We start from the raw sequence: 18,376 nt of genomic DNA on the forward strand, positions 1-18,376 counted from the left end.
TAAATGTGTATACATCTAATAAAAAAATTAAATTAAATAGCCATAGAACATCAAAAAAAGAAAGAAAAGAAAGGAAGAAAGAAAAGAAGAGAAAAGAAAAGAAAAGAAAAGAAAAGAAAAGAAAAGAAAAGAAAAGAAAAGAAAAGAAAAGAAAAGAAAAGAAAAAGAAAAGCTGCCGGGGATTATCAAAGGCCCCAGAAAACACAGCTGTAGTAGAACTTGGTGATTTCACGTAAATAATTGTCTTTTTATTCTAGCAAGACTGCTTTCTCTTGAGGAAGGCAGGATTATATTTCTTAATGGATGTCAATTTTAATTAACTTAGACTTTTATGTTCAAGCAAATTCTATATTTCTAAATTTTGCTTTTCTCATAATTATCTTTTCTGAATTTATGTTATTCCTCAGTATTTTACAAGTAAGACTTGTTCAATCTCCTTTCTTGGACATCTCATTCAAGGTTTGGCTAGGAGTCAGCAGAGAATAAACAACAATTTGGAAAAATTTACATTAGATAAATTGCTAATCCCATCCTTCTTAGAGAAGATCCAGATGGGAGACTGGAGAGCTGGATCAGCACTTACAGTAGAAAATCCAGATGGGGAGTGTTCTTCAGCCTCTCTCCCTCTCTCTTTTTATCTCACTCTTCCTGAGTGCTAATTAAGAATCTTGTTATCAGCAAGATATTAATAATTTGTTTACCCTCTGAATTTTTGGGGCAATATTTTGTAATATATATGCAGATTTTATTTTTGTAAGTTTTCTTCAATTTTGAATAAAGTTGTTGAAAAAAACACAATTTATGATTATAATCTTTCTAGCTTCTACTCTCCTCCTCATCAAAAATCTTTGAAACATATGAATTCTCTAGGAGTCAGGGCTCTGTGCAGATGACCAGTTTTGGAATCAAATAAATTTGGCTTTGATTCCAGGGTCTGCTATTGTCTTACTTACAAATTTGGAGCTAGAAACCTCACATCTTCCCTCATTTGAGACATGGGGAAAGTTGGAGAATTATTTTTCAGGACTTTGGGGATTTATTTGAAGGGATCTGCATACAGGAGTTGCTCATCCTATGTGAGACTTGCATCATTTAAATGACTGCAAACTTGACTCCAGTAGGTAAAAGGGGAGGGTGTTGGGCGTGCATTAGCTACTTTCCTCATTGCTTTGATCAACTACCTAAAGAAAAGCAGCTCAAAGGAAAAGAAAAGCAGTTCAAGGTGGGGGAGGGATGGTCTGTCAGGGCCCCTGCAGGGAAGGCAAGGCCACAGGAGCATGAGGTGATGGTTACTTGACATCTGCAGTCAGAAAGCAGAGAGATGAGTATTGATGCTCAGTCCCTTTGCTCCATTTTATTCAGTCCAGGACCTCAGACCATGCAGTGATGCCCACATCTAGTAACCTAGTCTAGAAAATCCCTCACAGATATGCCTAGACATTTGTTATTCTATTACCAAATTCTTCTGGGATGTGTAGAACAATGTCCTCATCTTGATAAACAAACCAACAAAACATGTCTTCTAACAGCTTGTCAGCTTATACATAATTTTAGGACCCTTTTTACTTACTCTGTATAAAAAAAATGGGAGGTAGTGGCATCATTTCTACAACCAGACAGATACAGAAACCTAGAAAGAGTTAATATCGTCTCAACTGCTCTGCAAACAAGTGGCTAAGATGGTTTCAATGTCCTTTCTCCTTGTTGTGACTAAACACCTAATATAAAGCATCTTCTGGGAAGAAGCGGTGGTTGTGATTCACAGTCTGACAGAGAGCCTGGCGTTTACCCTGGTGGGGAAGTCCTGAGCTCCTGGTGGTTGGAGCACGTGCCTGGGACTCACACATCGTGGCCGATCAGGAAGTGGAGAGAGGGCCGTGCAGTCCTCCATTGGCTGCACCTTCCTCCCTTTTATTCTCCCGGGCCCCAGTCCATAGGATGGTGCCACCCACATCAGGGGTGTCTTCCCTCCTCACTTCACCCTCCTGGGAGAAGCCCTCACAGACACACCCAGTAGTTTGTCCTTTAGGTGATTCCAAATCCAATCAGGTTGTCACTGTAAGCTAACCAACCATCATACTGGATTTTAAAGTGATCTTTCCCTTCAGCAAGAGCCTTAGGACCTTATAGAAAGTCCATCCTCAAATTCCAATCTAATTCTGCTGATGAAGTCAACAGTACCATGTGATCTACACTATGTCTAGCCATAGCACTCCCTTACCATATATGTTAATACTGGTAGGTCCTCTGTAGCTACTGTGCCCCAGGGGAAAGTTCAGACTTTTAGATCACATCTATAATAGTTGTTACATATAATAAGTAAAATATTATAAATATAATAACATATATTAATATAGTATATAATGTAACAGAACAATAATATAATAAGATAAAGTAAATATAAATAAATAATTAAATAAAATATAATAATAGTTGTTATATTTAATAGTTAAAAGTTTGCTTTGTACATGTCTAACTGGGCTCATGAAAATACTCATACCTTTCCTCTCACCCCCTCAAAGAAGCAATACAAGCATTTGCACATCTGCTGGCTGCCCACAAGAACTAGATGCTAAGACACCACACCATTGAGTCACAGGACATAGAGAAGTCAAACCTGAACCAGGATAGCAGCTGCCTTCCTGCTGGCTAGGTCTCCTAGTGAAGGAAAGTGCTATGCAGGCTATTGGGGAAGAACTGACATCAACAGTCTTAGTCAGCTGTTGTTTGTGAGTGCTACACCATGGGCCCGCCAGGCAAGAAGTGCTCACTGGAATAATAATGGCAAGTCAGTTATGGTGGTAACCATTCACTTTTTTTTTTTAACTTTTTAAACTTTATTTTTATTTATTTATTTGAGGGCGGGGGAAGGGAGAGATTGAATGGGCGCAACAGGGCCTCCAGCTACTGCAAACGAACTCCAGATGCATGTGCCCCCCCTTGTGCATCTGGCTTAAGTGGGTCATGGAGAGTGGAACCAGAATCCTTTGGTTTTGCAGGCAAATACCTTAACCGCTAAGCCATCTCTCCAGCCCACCATTCACTTTCTCACTGGAGTTGAACCCTATTCGACAGGAGGGCACCCACTTCTGATACTCTACATCTGGTCAGAAGCCTGTGGCTCGGGAGGACACAGGCCCCAGTGGGGAAGCTACTGCTTTTTTTTTTTAACTAAGCAGACATGATGGGCCCATAAAAATGCCCTCTCCATAATTATTTTATTTATACCCAGTGGTTAGTGCTGCTCTCTCAGCTTTGGCTACACCCACTTCTTTTGCGGTGGCCAGTGGATACCACCGAGACTCCTAACTGGTCAAAGTGCTAAGGATAAGGGACTGCTGAGTGCTCAGCCCTAAATGAGACGTCTATGTCACTCTGGAGTGCTGAAGGAACTTTGAGGAAAGAGGGGGAGAAGGAATGCAGGAGGGAGCGGACTGAAGCCGCATGCTGTCATCGGCACATGGCATTTTCACCCTTGCGTGACGGATCTCACTCTCACAGCAGCTGTGATTGCTGGCGTAAGACCTGCACAAAAGGGAACCTGTTCACAGCGTGTCATAGCAGATGCAGAGGGATCACAAGGCCCTACCCCTTTATGAATATCTATTGGCTGAAGGCTTTGGTTTAGGGGAGGGCGAGGCAGTTTGTTCAGTGGTGTAGGCACTCGTAAAGAGCTCATACTTCTGTAAACAATCCCTCAGCCAGGATCCTGTGGGCAACCCTAATGAGAGTCACTGTGTCATTGGAAAAGAAAGAGATGGAAGTAGAAGAAGGAGGACTGGTTGGAACAAGGGAAGGAACACTGTGAGAGGTTAATGGGGGTGAATGTGATAAAAATATATTTTGTACATGTATGAAATTGTCCTAATGAAACCCTTAGTAGTGTATGAATAATATATGCTAATCATTGCTTCTTCTTGGCCTTTTGGCTAAGATCAAATACAGTATCTGTTCTTATCAGTTTAATATATGCTAGTCAATCATATAAATAAAATACTTGTAAAAATTTCAGTGCCTCTGTATAGGCTAATCCTTTATTAAAAACCTGTAGCTGTTTATGTATCTAATGAAAGAAGTTTCTAGATTTTGTAACTGTTGATTTTTTAATATTACCAAATAGATCTGTATTAGAGTAGGAACTACATTAATACCATACTTTGAAGATTCCTAATTATTCCATTTAAACATCTTATTTGAGTCAGGGTCTCATGGGAGCCTCGCCTGGCTTTGAACATGTGGAATTCTTCTGCCTCAGCCTTTTTAGTGCTAGGAATACAGGCATGCACTATCAGAACTCATTAAAACTTTAAAAAACTTTAAATATTTTTTGACTTTATTTATTTATTTTTAATATATATTTTTATCGACAACTTCTATAGTTACAGACAACAAACCATGGTATTTCCCTCCCCTCCCTCACTTTCCCCTTCATGACTCTGCTCTCCGTCATATCCTCCCCTCTCCATTAGTCTCTCTTTTAATTTGATGCTCATCTTTTTCTCCTGTTAGGAGGGTCTTGTGTGGTATTGCTAGGCACTGTGAGGTCTTGGATATCAGGCCAAATTATGTCTGGACAGTTGAACGTAAGGAGCAGTGCCCTTCCTTTGGCCCTTACATTCTTTCTGCCACCTCTTCTGCAATGGACCCTGAGCCTTGGAGGGTGGGAGATATTTCAGTGCTGGACACTCCTCTGTCTAACTCTTATTTATATTTATTTGAGAGAAAGAGAGAGTTGATGCACGGGCCTCTAGCTACTGTAAACAAACTCCAGATCCATGTATCACCTTGTGTATCTGGCTTATGTGGGACCTGGAGGATTGAACCTGGGTCCTCAGGCTTCACACACAACTGTTTTGACCACTAAGCAATCTCTCCAGCAGGGTTTCCCACCTGGAACTCTCCATGTAGCCCAGGTTGGTCTCACATTTGTTGCTGTTTCTGTTTTACAAGAACTGGACTTGCAGGCTTATACCATTGTATTTGGCTCCATTAAAACTTTTAAAAAATATTTTTATTTATTTTCAAGTAGAGACAGAGAGAGAGGGTGGGAGGAAGGGAGAGAGAGAGAGAGAGGGAGGGAGAGAGAGAGAATATGGGTGTGCCAGGTCCTCTAGCTACTGCAAAGGAACTGTTATCACACACAACATATAACGGCTATTATCACATATCTTTTGGTGTTTCTCTATCAGCTTTCATATGTAAGGTTTTACAAACAAAAGGAATACAATTATTCTATATAGGCTATTTTTCATCTTTTTGTTTGAACTTTAAATCTTGAAGAATGTCAGTAATACATGTTTTATTCTTTTGAATAGCTATCTAGTATTTCATTGTTCGCATCAAGTGTTAAAATTTAGTCATACTATCAATTGATTAATATTTAGGCTTCTTAAAAATTTTCTAGCTGGGTGTGCTGGCACATGCCTTTAATCCCAGCACTGGGGAGGCAGAGGTAGGAGGATTGCTGTGGGTTAGAGGCCATCCTGAGACTACAGAGTGAATTCCAGGTCAGCCTGAGCTAGAGTGAGGCCCTACCTCAAAAAACCAAAACAAAAAAAAAATTCTCTATTACTTGATTTGCATTCATCCACATGTATAAATTTCCTTGTGAAGTGATTTTTAGAAGTAAAATTGCTTTGGCCTGGTATGGGGGTGTATATCTGCCGCTCCTGTTCTCGGGAGGCAGAGGCAGGAATATGTGCACATTGTAGGTCAGGCAGGTCTACATAGTGAGACCCTGTTGTCAAAAAACTCAAGGTAATATTATTTGATGGAGAGAGATAGTCTCCAACATATCGATGGATGTTGGCACACTGAGGTACAAAAATATTGTAGTTGTTTATGCTCAAATAAACAGTGATGGAATTGCCCTTTTACTAACATTTTCGTCAAAGCCACTGGTGATCTTTCTGTGATTTGATGGGAAATCATTAATAAAACCATGGCTTTTATGTGATTTGATCATTTTTATTTGGTTCACTCTTACTTTATTGCCTTACTGTGCTGGCTTGTTTTCTTTCCATCGTTGACTTAAGGGAGTCTATCTAGTCTTTCCACACTATAGCAATCGATCCATTTCTGTCACATGTTAGCAATGTTTCCATCCCATCTGGAATGTCATTTAACATGGTTTATGGGTCTTTTGCCAGTTGTTTCTTTCTGACTGCGGGGTTTTCTGTCTTGTTCAGGTCAGCTTTACTGCCCAAGGAACTGTGCTCTATCTTGTGTATTCTTCATGACACACTTCCTTTTGGGCTAGGGGTTCGAGGTAGGCACTCACTCTAGCCAAGGCTGGCCTGCAACCCACTCTGTAGTTCCAGGCTGGCCTTGGACTTACAGCGATCTTCCTGCTTCTGCTTCTTGAGTGCTGGGATTAAAGGTGAGTGTTAGCACACCTGGCCATGACATACTTTTTCTTTTTCTTAAAAAAATATTTTATTTATTTATACTTGAGAGAGGGGAGAGAGAGAGAGAGAGAGAGAGAGGGAAAGAGGAAGATAGAGAGAGAGAGAGATTGGACATGCTAGGGCCTCTAGCCACTGCAAAGGAATTCTAGATACATGTGCCACCCTGTGCATCTGGCTTTATGTGGATACTGGAGAGTCAAACCTGGGTCCTTAGGCTTCCCAATTAAGGGCCTTAACCACTAAACCATCTCTCCAGCCTGCATGATATACTTTTATTTTTAAATTTTTAAAAATTAATTACAGACATACTTAGTATGGAAACATGATGTGTTGGTATCATCCTTTCCCTTATCCCTGCCCCCTTTCTGAAGGGGGTCCTCTTCATTAGGGTCCCAGGCTTTCCCTGTGGAGGTTGTGCATTATACGTTGTTGGAGCAGCAGTCAGTTATGGGGGAGAAGCAGAACGTCTGGACATGATGTCCCAACTTGTGGCTCTAACAATCTTTCCACCTCCTCTTCCACAAAATTCCCTAAACCATATTGGGTGTGTTTTAAGTCTACTTCAGTGATGTAATGTTTCAATCCAACTTGAATTAGTTTATTTTGAAACATAGCATGAGGTACAAGACTCATTTGGTTTTCTTTCCCCTTATTTCCTACCAAAACTGTTTTGAAATAGTGCTATTAATATTCAGTAAGTTTCTATGAAAATCCATATAAAAATGGGTTTATGGCTGTATTCTCTTCTATTCTACTAGAATTTCTGTCTGTTCTTACTAAAATATATTTCTATTAACTAGTCTAATTTTGTAATATATTTCAACATTTGTTATAGAAAGTCATATTTTGTCATTCTTTTCTGCTTGAAAAAAAATCACTATTCTTATTTGTTGCAGCCAGCTACTTGCTGCTGGGACAAACATCCAACCAGACATAATTAGAGGAGGGAAGGGGGTTTATTTCAGTCTTATGAAGTCCAAGGAACACTATCAGTGGGAGAGGAAGCTGGCTCACTTCATAGATCCAAGCAGACAGAAACGACTGCAGCCAGCAAACACCAGCAAGCGTAGACCAAGAGCTCAAATGGCTCTGAATGTACTTAGTGCTGGGCTGGAGATCTGTGACCAAATATACCTGCTTGGACTCCAGGATCTTCCCCCTGTGACACACCCCCTTGTAGCATGGATCTGCCTGCTAAGGACTCAAGTAAGAAGTTTAAACAAAAATGACTAAATCTATGGGACCATACATTCAAACTATCACAATATTAATTTGCATTTTCAGATGATTTAGAATTAGCCTTTTTAATTTCAGAAATATTTTTTCTCTGAATATTTTATGGAGTTACGCTGAATTAATTGACACAAAATTCATAACCTTATAATATTGAGTTTGCTCTTTCAGAAAAAGAAATTATCCTGAAGGCAGATCTCTTTTAATCCTTAGATACAGGCTTAGTGTGGTCTTTATATATGGTGTAAATTATTCCTGGGAGACACATCATTTATGTCTGCTGTTCTTGCTGTGGGATCCCTCACATGCAGGTCACACACAGGGGCAAGTGACTGGCTGTCCAAGTGCAGGTCAACACCACAGAATAGATTCTAGAACCTGAGTCTGACTCATGCTGTTTTTACATCAAGACAATGTCTTCTATTACAGTCTCCTCTTCTGGCTTTCTCTCTGACTCTCTTATAATGTAGTGAATAGTGATTTGGAGCCAAGGAAGCACAACGTAATTCTGTAAGTTTTGGAGTCATGAGAAATTGCAACAATGAATCCTTATAAGTTAAAATTTCTCAAATTCTGCTCACTCAAGATGAACATATTTGTATTAATGGAAATTTTAAGTTTCTTCTACAAAATAAAGTTACTAGAAGTTTATTGTATTAATAAATGAAATGCTTCATAAAATTTGAAAAGCATGATTATTAAGCTTATAATTTATCTTTTTTTGTGTGGTGAGAATGAAAGGGGGTGTGTGTCCACAGAGAGGCCAGAGGGCAACCTTGGATGTTGTCCCCCCAGGTGTTATTTATCCTCTTTTTTTGAGACAAAGTCTCTCACTGGCCAAGAGTTCATGAAAAAGGCTAGACAGACTGGCCAGTGAGCTCCAGACCACCTCCTAAGAGCTGGACAAGCATGAACCACTGTGTCTAGTATTTCTTTTTCTTTTTGAGGTAAGTTCTTACTGTAGCCCAGGCTGACCTATAATTCATTATGAAACACCAGGTTGGTCTTGAACTCATGGTGATCCTCCTACCTCTGCCTCACAAGTATGGGATTAAAGGCGTGTGCCACCACGCCTAGCCAATTTTATAAATTTTGAAGTAAGTAAAACAAGAATTATTTTTTCAAAAGTTAAGAAAAGAGCAGTAAATGTATGTTTTCTGGGCTAATGATAGACTCTAGCCACTATTTATAAAGAGGACTTTTCATGAACACATAAATGTCTCAACCACTTTCTTTAAAATTAGAAAGTTTGCATATCAAGTCTGCTTTTACAAGAAGAAGCATTATTTAACAACTGCTTCATCTTTTTCACTCTATTCTTTTTCTAGCATTGATTTTTTTTTTTTGAAAGAAAATTCACTCTGTAATCAGGCTGGCCTGAAACTCATAGCAATCCTTCTGTCTTATCCTCTCGTGTGCTGGGGTTATAAACTTGTGCCACCATACCCGGCATCACCATCCTATTGGTGAGCACAGCTCCTCTGACCACATGTTAGTTAATGTCTATTAGGCTAGAGCACAGTTAACACTCAAAATAAAATCCATACAGTAATCTGTCAATTTGCATGTTCACTCCATCGAAAATAGATTTGGTGACTTCCAGATAGGTGTGCTTCTGCCTGTGGATTAGTGCTGCTCTGAGCTTTGATCAGAGAAGCTTCTTCTTGCAGTGGAAAGTGATTATTGGAGATCCTCAAGAATCATTAGAGTGGGCTGGAGAGATGGCTTAGCAGTTAAGGCACTTGCCTGCAAAACCAAAGGACCCAGGTTCAATTCCCCAGGACCTATGTAAGCCAGATGTAGGTGGCACATGCATCTGGTGTTTGTTTGCAGTGACTGGAGGCCCTGGCACACCCACTCTTTCTCTTTCTCCCTTTCACTTTCTCTCTGCCTCTCAAATAAATAAATAAACATAAATTAAAAAAAAATCATCAGTGTGCTGAGAGCAAGTGGCTATTGAAGCTCAGTCCTAAATGGGACATCTACATTACTTCCTCCAGGCTCATGGAACATTGAGGAAGAGGGAAGTGAAGATTGCAAGAACCAAAGGATGGGGAGGAGTGCTGTGGAGTGCTGTTTTCTGAACACGACGTGTCTATGACCCTCATGAGTTCTCAGCATCTTTGATTTCTTGTACAAGAGTGAGCCAATAGACATTCCATCATGGGTGGGATGGGGGCTCATAAGACCCCACCAGTCCCTGAAGAACTATTGGCAGCTGATGGTTGCTGTGGGGAGGGGAAACATTTTGTTCAGTGCTGTAGCCACTGGTAAATTACTTATGCTCCAGCAAATAATCCCCCATTCATTCTCATGATTATGCAGACAATCCAAATTAAGGTCAGCAGTCACCATAATAAAAGAAAAAAAGAAGAAAATTTTAAAAAAAGACATCAAAGTAGAAGTCAGACTAGTGGTTGAGAAGAAGGGGTTCACGGGGGGGGTGTGTGTGTGTGTAAGAGAGTATAATGTGGGATTGATATGATTAAAACACAATATATACAAGTATAAAAATTGTCAAAAGATAAAAATAGCTCTGCTAGTGTGTGAAATGCATCTCAGTTGGCAGAGTGCTTGCCTAGTGTGTCAGAATCCTGGGTTCAACCCCCAGCACCATGGAAACCTGGTGTGGAGGCTCATGCTTATAATCCCAGCTCTCAGGAAGGAGGAAGGTCAGAAGTTTACCGTCATCCTCAGCTCCATAGCATGTTCCAGGCCAGCTTGGGCTACATGAGACCTTGTCTCAAAGACTAAAAAGGTTCTGTAGACAATGAACGTATGTCGTATTCTAAATATTAAAACTTAAGCAAAGGCATTGACTTAGAGGATGTGAGGTGAGGAGATCCAGGCTGTGTGGAGCGGAGACTAGCGGCCCAAACAGATAATACAATGAAAGCACGGATTTCCCAGCTCAGGAGAAACCTAGACTCCAGGTGTTTGTAGGTAGGGGTGGTGCCCAAGTGCTGGAGCAGGCATCTGTGCCCCAGGTAAAGCAGTAGTGGAACTGAGGATCCTTATATCCTTCTTGACGTTAATAACGACCCAGGCGGCGAACCCTCTCTCGTACCTTTTGTACAAAATCCAAATGGAGGGCTGGAGAGATGGCTTAGCGGTTAAGCGCTTGCCTGTGAAGCCTAAGGACCCCGGTTCGAGGCTCGGTTCCCCAGGTCCCACGTTAGCCAGATGCACAAGGGGGCGCACGCGTCTGGAGTTCGTTTGCAGAGGCTGGAAGCCCTGGCGCGCCCATTCTCTCTCTCTCCCTCTATCTGTCTTTCTCTCTGTGTCTGTCGCTCTCAAATAAATAAATAAAAATTAAAAAAAAAAAACCTTTAAAATCCAAATGGCGCCTCCCACAGTGCATGACGGGTCTTCTACATGGGCGGAATCTGTGCCCGTGCTCACACGAGTCTCGCAGAAATCTATTTTGCCTCTGACTTTCGGCGTCTGTAGCTGTCTCCGGGTGGAGGGGATCCACGGTGGAGGAGGTGACTGCATGAAACGTCACTCGCTGTGTCTGCTTTTGCTCTTCTCCTTGCAGGGGACTCTTGCACGTTTACCAAGGAAACACTTAGATGCACCCCATTGCAAGCTTCAACTGCCCCCTGGTCTCTCTGCTGCCCGCAGGAAGCGCTGAGCGCAGTCAGGCCCCGTGCGCAGGAGGCAGCCACTTCTGGACAGAGAACCGCTGGACTCCGGCTCCCAGCCGCAGCGGCTGGAGGAAGCTGTGTCAAGGAGGCTGGTACCCCAGCTTTTCACCCAAGACTTGATGCTTCCTACGCTGACCCCCATCTGCTCGATAAAGTAACGTTTGCGGGGAGCTCTGCAAGCGGTAAGTGGCTTGTTTGGCAGTCCGGCTATTTTCTTAGCCAAGAAGAAGCAAGGGGCTCATCAAACCAAATTTGAACTTTCAGCTTCCCTTGAAAAATCATAGTGGTTGACGTCGGAATCAGCAAAGCCTTTGAAGTTCTCTGGCATGCAAGGCAAATTGTAATTTGCTTCTCAACTGAAATGGGAGTTTCCTTTTGAGTTGCTATGCCTTCTGGCCACATGGTTCTCAGACCTCCATCACCAGCATCATGGGAATTTTTGTGTTACAATTATATGTTTCATCTGTCTATTACTTTCTATTACTATGATAGGTCCCATTATTTTTTTACTTGGACAAATTAAGCCAAGAGTGGATAAATTTAGACAGATCAAAGAAACTCTGTTTATATAAGAATTAAATGATTACTGAAAAGAAGCCATTTTTATTCGCCTCAGATCAAGGTTTTGTAGCACTAGCAATGAAGAGTCGTGCAATCAAATGTGATAGAAGTTTATTACAACTCTTAAGTTGTCTTTAAAAGTATTCATCAATGAAGGGAAAGTTCAATTCAACAGTGTGGGTATATCTTGAATGGCCTCCGAGTTTAAAGATTCTTAAAGGACTGCTGCTTGGTTCTGTAGCAATGGTAACTGTGCTTCCAGAACTCAGAGGAGAAGTGCTTCTAGGCCACCAGATGGACTTGGCATAGTGCATGGCTGTTCACTGAGAGTCAGCAGCCCACTGCCCACCCCTTCCTGGACTCAACCTCACAGGCTCTGAAACGAAGTTCCAGTTCCTCTGACAAAAGGGGGGGGGTGGATATCAAGGTGCTCCTGGACTTCCAATTTGAAATCCATGCATTGCAACATAGTAACATGTGACTATTAACTAAAATAAACAATTAACTGAGCATAGTGACTCACACTGATAATCTCAGTTCTTTAAAGACTAAGGCAGGAGGATCTCCCCTAGTTCAAGGCTAGCCTAGACTACTTAATGAGTTCCAGGCATGCTTGGGCTATTGAATAAGACCCTTTCTAAAAAGAAAAACAATAACAATAATAATTAGTATTATTTGCTTCTGTGAGATTAAGATGAATTGCCCTTTTGAATAATTCTCCTATAGTCGGAATGTTTTCGGATATCAGTTTCAGTGTACTGCCCTGATTGAGTTGTCCTGGGGTAACTTTCCCTATGCAAGTTTCTTTCTTTCTTTCTTATTTTGGTTTTTCGAGGTAGGGTCTCACTCTGCTCAGGATGACCTGGAATTCACTATGCAGTCTCAGAGTGGCCTCAAACTCATGGTGATCCTCCTACCTCTGCCTCCCGAGTACTGGGATTAAAGGTCTGCCACCACGCCTGGCTCCTATGCAAGTTTCTTCTGGGGCACAATGCTCTAACATTCTGTGTAAAGTTATCAGACAATTTCAATATGGGGAGACAAGTTTATTAGTTTCTTAAGCAGTATGCCCAATACCTCAGGCTAGATGACTTAATAGGAATTTATTTTCTTGTGCTTTCTAGGCTTGGAGAAAGAAGCCATCCCATGTCTTTTTAATTTTTCAATTTCTTTCTTTCTTTTTTTTTTTTTTTGAGGTAGGTTCTTGCTGTCTAGCCCAGGCTGACCTGGAATTCACTATGTACTCTCAGGGTGGCTTCAAACTCACAGTGATCCACTTACCTCTGAATGCTGGGATTAAAAGTGTACATCACCATGCCCATGTCATTAAATAATTTTTTATTTATGTGTTTATTAGGGAGAGAAAGAGGTCAGGGAGAATGGGAGTGCCAGGACCTCCAGCCACTGCAAACAAACTCCAGATGCATGTGCCACCTTGTGCATCTGGCTTATGTGGGAACTGGGGGATGGAACTTGGGTCCCTAGACTTCATAGGCAAATGCCTTAACCACTAAGCCATCTCTAGCCCAGCCATGTCTGTTTTCTTGCTTCTGGTATTCCTTTCACTCCAGTGTCAGCTGCCACCCTCACATGACTTTTTTCTCTCCCTGTATCTCTGTTCCCCTCTTGTTATAAAAGACAATAGTGATTATATTTGAGTCACATTTCAGTCCAGTGTGACTTTGTTTTAATGCAAGCACATTTGAAAAGTCCCTATGAGATAAAGTCATATTCTGAGTTTCTGAGGGGAAATGCATATTTGAGAGACCCTATTCAACCCAAAACAGGCCGCATAGTCTCTGTTGTAACCATTTAACTCTGCCATAGCACTAAGGGATATGCAGAAAACATAAATATGTGATTAGGTTGTTCTGATAAATTTCAATTCTATATTTGAATTTTATATTATTTCCTTATATCCTTAACCATTATTTTTCTTTTTATGTGTAGCTATTTACTAGGTCACTCTCTTAATTTGTGGATTATATTCAAACAAACAAGCAGGCAGGGGACAGATTTGACCCACAGCCAGTTTATCAAAATGTGCTACATTATCTTAAGGATGAGGCCGAGATAACTGAGGGATAGTTTTTCTTCCTGCTGCTCATAAATAAAGGAAGAAAATTCTGAGACAGGCTGTTTGTGATTTACATTAAGAAACCTTCACTTGATGGCTTCGTGTTTCAGCAGAGAGGAAACCAGAGCCATGAGGCCTGTTTGGTCATTCCTGGTGTGCTTGCCAAAATGTTGGTAAGGATTTTGCTGTCAAGATTAAGAGGTGAAGCAGGCTTAAATGAAGATTGCTGCTTAAGGTCTTTGTGCTGAAGGGTCAGGGCTCCTCCCTCATGGGCGCTTTGTGTTCTCTGTGCCAACAATCTGTGTATACTTGTGAGGTGATTTTAAATTAAAGGCATTTTGGGACTCAATATTACGTGGCATTTTGGTAAGATGTTGTCAGTCCCTAGATACTCAGTGAAGGCCAAATACTGGATGATATCCCACACATCTGAAAGGAGTTTATCTTCTAATGCTGAATTGCTAAATCATCCAGGGAGGAAAAAAAATAAACTAAACTAAACTATCATATTTATCATGCCTATGACTCCTAGTACAATCCATGTGATGTAAAATTTGAAGTTATTGGTCAAGATTATGATCCTCTAGTTGACTTTTCAAATTACAAAACCCATACCTGCTCCTTATAGATTAAAATCATGGAACAAATTAATATTATAAAACTGAAATTTTCTCATGCTCCCAATTCCCAGAGATAATTTCTGATAAGATTCTGGTATTTATTTTTCCAAACATCCGCCAGACCACGTAATTGTATAAGCAAGTGAAAAAAAAAAAAAAAAGACACACTGAATAGATGGTTACTGTGAACTAATTGAGATCTGAGGACAAATCTCAGAGCAAAATATACGAGCATGATGAAGCATTCTACCAATTATGCTTTACACTCACGGCTTGCTGAGAGTATGACATGAATCGTTATACTTCCCGGGGTCAAGGGGCACATATTTTTGGTTTTGTTTTATTCCAATAAGCAGAGAATGACTTATTATGTCAACAATAGTATTCATGCATGTATAGTAAAATCTTACTACTTAGAAATCTCATTATCCCTTGGGCTCAGCAATAAATATTTTCCTTCTATTATAGAGAAACTACCAGCAGGTATCCATTTTCTTCAGTGACATCAGCATTTTAATAATGTTTATCATCCACAGCATATGGTCTTAGTTCTGTTTACTTTCTTGAGAACTGAGAGCATTCCTTGAGTCAGCCTTAGTTGGATTCAGGGAGGAGCTCATTTCCCAGATATCAAGAGGGTTTGGAAGGACTAGTGGGGTTCACGCACTTAGCAGCCCAAAACAGAATGGCTGCATGCGGTAATCAGCTCCACATTGCTGGATGAGCATCCAACCAGACACTGTTTCTGGGAGGAAGTGGTCTATTTCAGCTTGCAAGTCCAGGGGAAACGCCGTCAATGATGGAGGAAGCTGTGTCCTTCCGTAGATCCAAGCAGAAAGACAACTGCAGCAGCAAACACCAACACCGGCCAACACACACTGCCAGAGCTCAGGAGCCTCTCTCCACTCCTTGGGGCTGGAATCCAGATCCGCCCAGTGACCTCTCCTCCAGTCAGCTGCTGGAGACTTACTAGGATGTTTAACCTAAAAAATACCCAAGGCTAGGCTGGAGAGATTGCTCAGTGGTTAAGGCACTTGCCTGCAAAGCCCAATGACCCAGGTTCAATTCTCCAGTAACCACTTAAAGCCAGATTTTCTGCTGGCAACATGCACCTGACTGCAACATCTGGGTCCTCAGGCAAGCGCCGTAACCACTAAGCAACCTCTTCACCCCATCGTAGGCATATCTTAAGCATGAGCATGTAAAGACAGATGCACAAAGTGGCACATGCATGTGGAGTTTGTTTTCAGCAGCTGGAGGCCCTGGTGCATCCATTTCTCTCTCTCTCTTCCCCCCATCTCTTTATTCTTATAAATAAATAATAAATAAATAAATATTTAAAAAAATACCTGAGGCTACGGGGGTATATGCATTCACATTCAAACAACCATACTGAATTATTGCCACTGTAATAGTTTATTTATTTATTTGCAAGGGGAGGGGGAGAGGGTGAATATGGGCACACCAGGTCCTCTTGCCACTGCAAATGAACTTCAGATGTATGTGCCACTTTGTGCATCTGTCTTTACCTGGGTACAGGGAATTGAACCTGAGTCATCAGGCTTTACAAACAAGTGCCTTTATTTGCCGAGCAATCTCCTCAGCCCTGTTACTGTTCTTAGATAGCATAAAAATTCTGTAAATGAAAGTGGATGGTTTAGCCTTTGTTTCCACACAATGGATAGACAATGTTCATGCTTAAGATATGCCTACGGTGTGTTGGAGAGATGGCTTAGTGGTTAAGGTGTGTGCCTGAGAAGCCTAAGGAACCAGATGTTGCTGTCAGGTTCATGTTGTTGGCAGAAAACACCTGACCAAGAGCAGCTTGTGGGAGGAAAAGGTCAACAGTGACAGGATACTGTGCCAAACACTGGCAAGGGGAAGCTGGATATAATACCCATAAGCCCACCCCAACAATATACTGCCGCCCGAGGGCTCCAATTCTCAAATTGCTATCAGTTGGGGACCTAGCATTCAGAACACATAAGTTTTGGGGGACATCTTAATCAAACCACCGCATCAAGTTCAAAGGAACCACCTGTGAAGATTATGGGGTGGGTGGTGGGTGGAGTGAAGGGATGAGGCCAAGGCTGCCATGGAAACAGATCTAGAATGCAGTGCCTCTTTTCCACCCGAACACTGCAGAGCACTGGATGCTGACTGTGGTTCTCATGAGTTAAATGTCCCTAAACAGTAAGGGAACTTTCCATTTGAGAAGTTGTTCACCGTCTCTAGTATTGTTCTGGGGAAAGAGGTAGCCCAACTTAAAATAATGGCATCAAAATAGACATTTGGTACCTGGCAGTTCATGCGGGCTGCTATAACACAGTACCTACAGTGGGTGTTTTAAAAATAACACACACGAATTGTTCTGAGTTTGGAGGGTGGAATCTCCAAGACCAAGGGGCTGTGTCTCACAGACAGTGACTTCTTTTTTTAATTAATTAATTAATTATTTATTTTTCTCTGAAACAGCACTTTATTAAACATCAAAGCCAAGGTGGAACAAACACAACTTTGAGTATTTGTCAATCAGGCCACAAAAGGGATGCGAAATGTTTGAAGTGTGACTGTTACACATTCATTTGTCAAATCTTACACTACTACAGAAGATTATCCCATGATTAAAGTAGCCTAAATCTAACACCCATAAGCTGCATCAGTGGATCTCTTCCTAAAGCAATGTTTTAGTATTACTTTGGATATTGACTCCTTTATCAAATAGACTCTACAAACTAAATTGTTAAAAATAGATAAATAATGACTGAAACTCTGTAAACCAAGTAGAGGACTGCATGAAAAATTCTGGGAAAATTCTGAGATAAAATACTAAGATAACAATTATTACATATATAAAACTCTCCCACTTCTTTCTGATGTTGACACTAACATACTCGGAGATTTCAACAGTTGATCTACTGGATACAAACAAAACTTTGAGACCAAATTCTAAGTGGTGTCATTAACATGCGGCTTACCGAGCCCATGCGTTAAACTTCATCCAAACTCACATACGTTTCTCACATGGTCCCTGGGCTAGAAATAATACACACCTAGAGTGAACACACTGGAGTTGGTTACTTCTGCTTATTAAGTTTTCTACTCAACTTCTATTTTTCTTCGAGATTTTCCAACACACACAACCTACCTTTTCAGATACCAAATGGGTTCTTAGGAAGTTTTTGACCTTCTCAATATGACAATTCAGTTTCAAAGGGGAAAAATAGCTTCACTTTGAATAACCTCAATCAGTTTGCAATTGATCACAGGGAAACCAGCAGCCTACCTTGTCACTAAGTATCACAAAGGGCAAGCCCCTTGCAAAGGAGCATCCGGTTCTGGTTAAGTTCAGGTCACTCTCACAGGAGATTAACTACCAAAGTCACTTTTGGGAGAGAAATTGGAAGGAGGAGGCACAAGATGGTGGACAGGGTACAGAAAGCTGTGCACTCAGTACATGATTTTGGTCACTTTTTCACAACATGGTTATTTTCTTGTATATTTTACTAAGTAAAAGCTTATAGTAAAAGACAGTGATGAACCTATATATCAAAGCAAATTTGATAAAACATCCATCTTCAAGTTTCATAAATATAAGTAATTCTAATTCTAAAGTCTCTACGTCTTCACATTTTCATAGACTTAGGTAATACACAAATTCATGGACGTCTCCTGTTATGCAGTTAACTGTACCTAGCTCTGACATTATCTTCATAAATACTCAGGGAAACCACAACGGTACTGGGAGTCTCGGATTCTATCCAAGTTTTAAGGGAAAAAAAAAAAAAAAAAAGAGCAGCAACTCCATGAAACAGAGGGGAAATGAATCCC

The 18,376-nt window shown here is 40.9% G+C and overlaps 1 pseudogene; it reads left to right on the forward strand.

Annotated features, from left to right (window-relative positions):
- Positions 1–3,909: 3,909 nt before the first annotated feature.
- Positions 3,910–4,036, forward strand: LOC123462390 (annotated as a pseudogene).
- Positions 4,037–18,376: the final 14,340 nt, after the last annotated feature.

Source organism: Jaculus jaculus, chromosome 7 (assembly GCF_020740685.1).
Source record: "Jaculus jaculus isolate mJacJac1 chromosome 7, mJacJac1.mat.Y.cur, whole genome shotgun sequence".
In the NCBI taxonomy this organism is placed as follows: Eukaryota; Metazoa; Chordata; class Mammalia; order Rodentia; family Dipodidae; genus Jaculus; species Jaculus jaculus.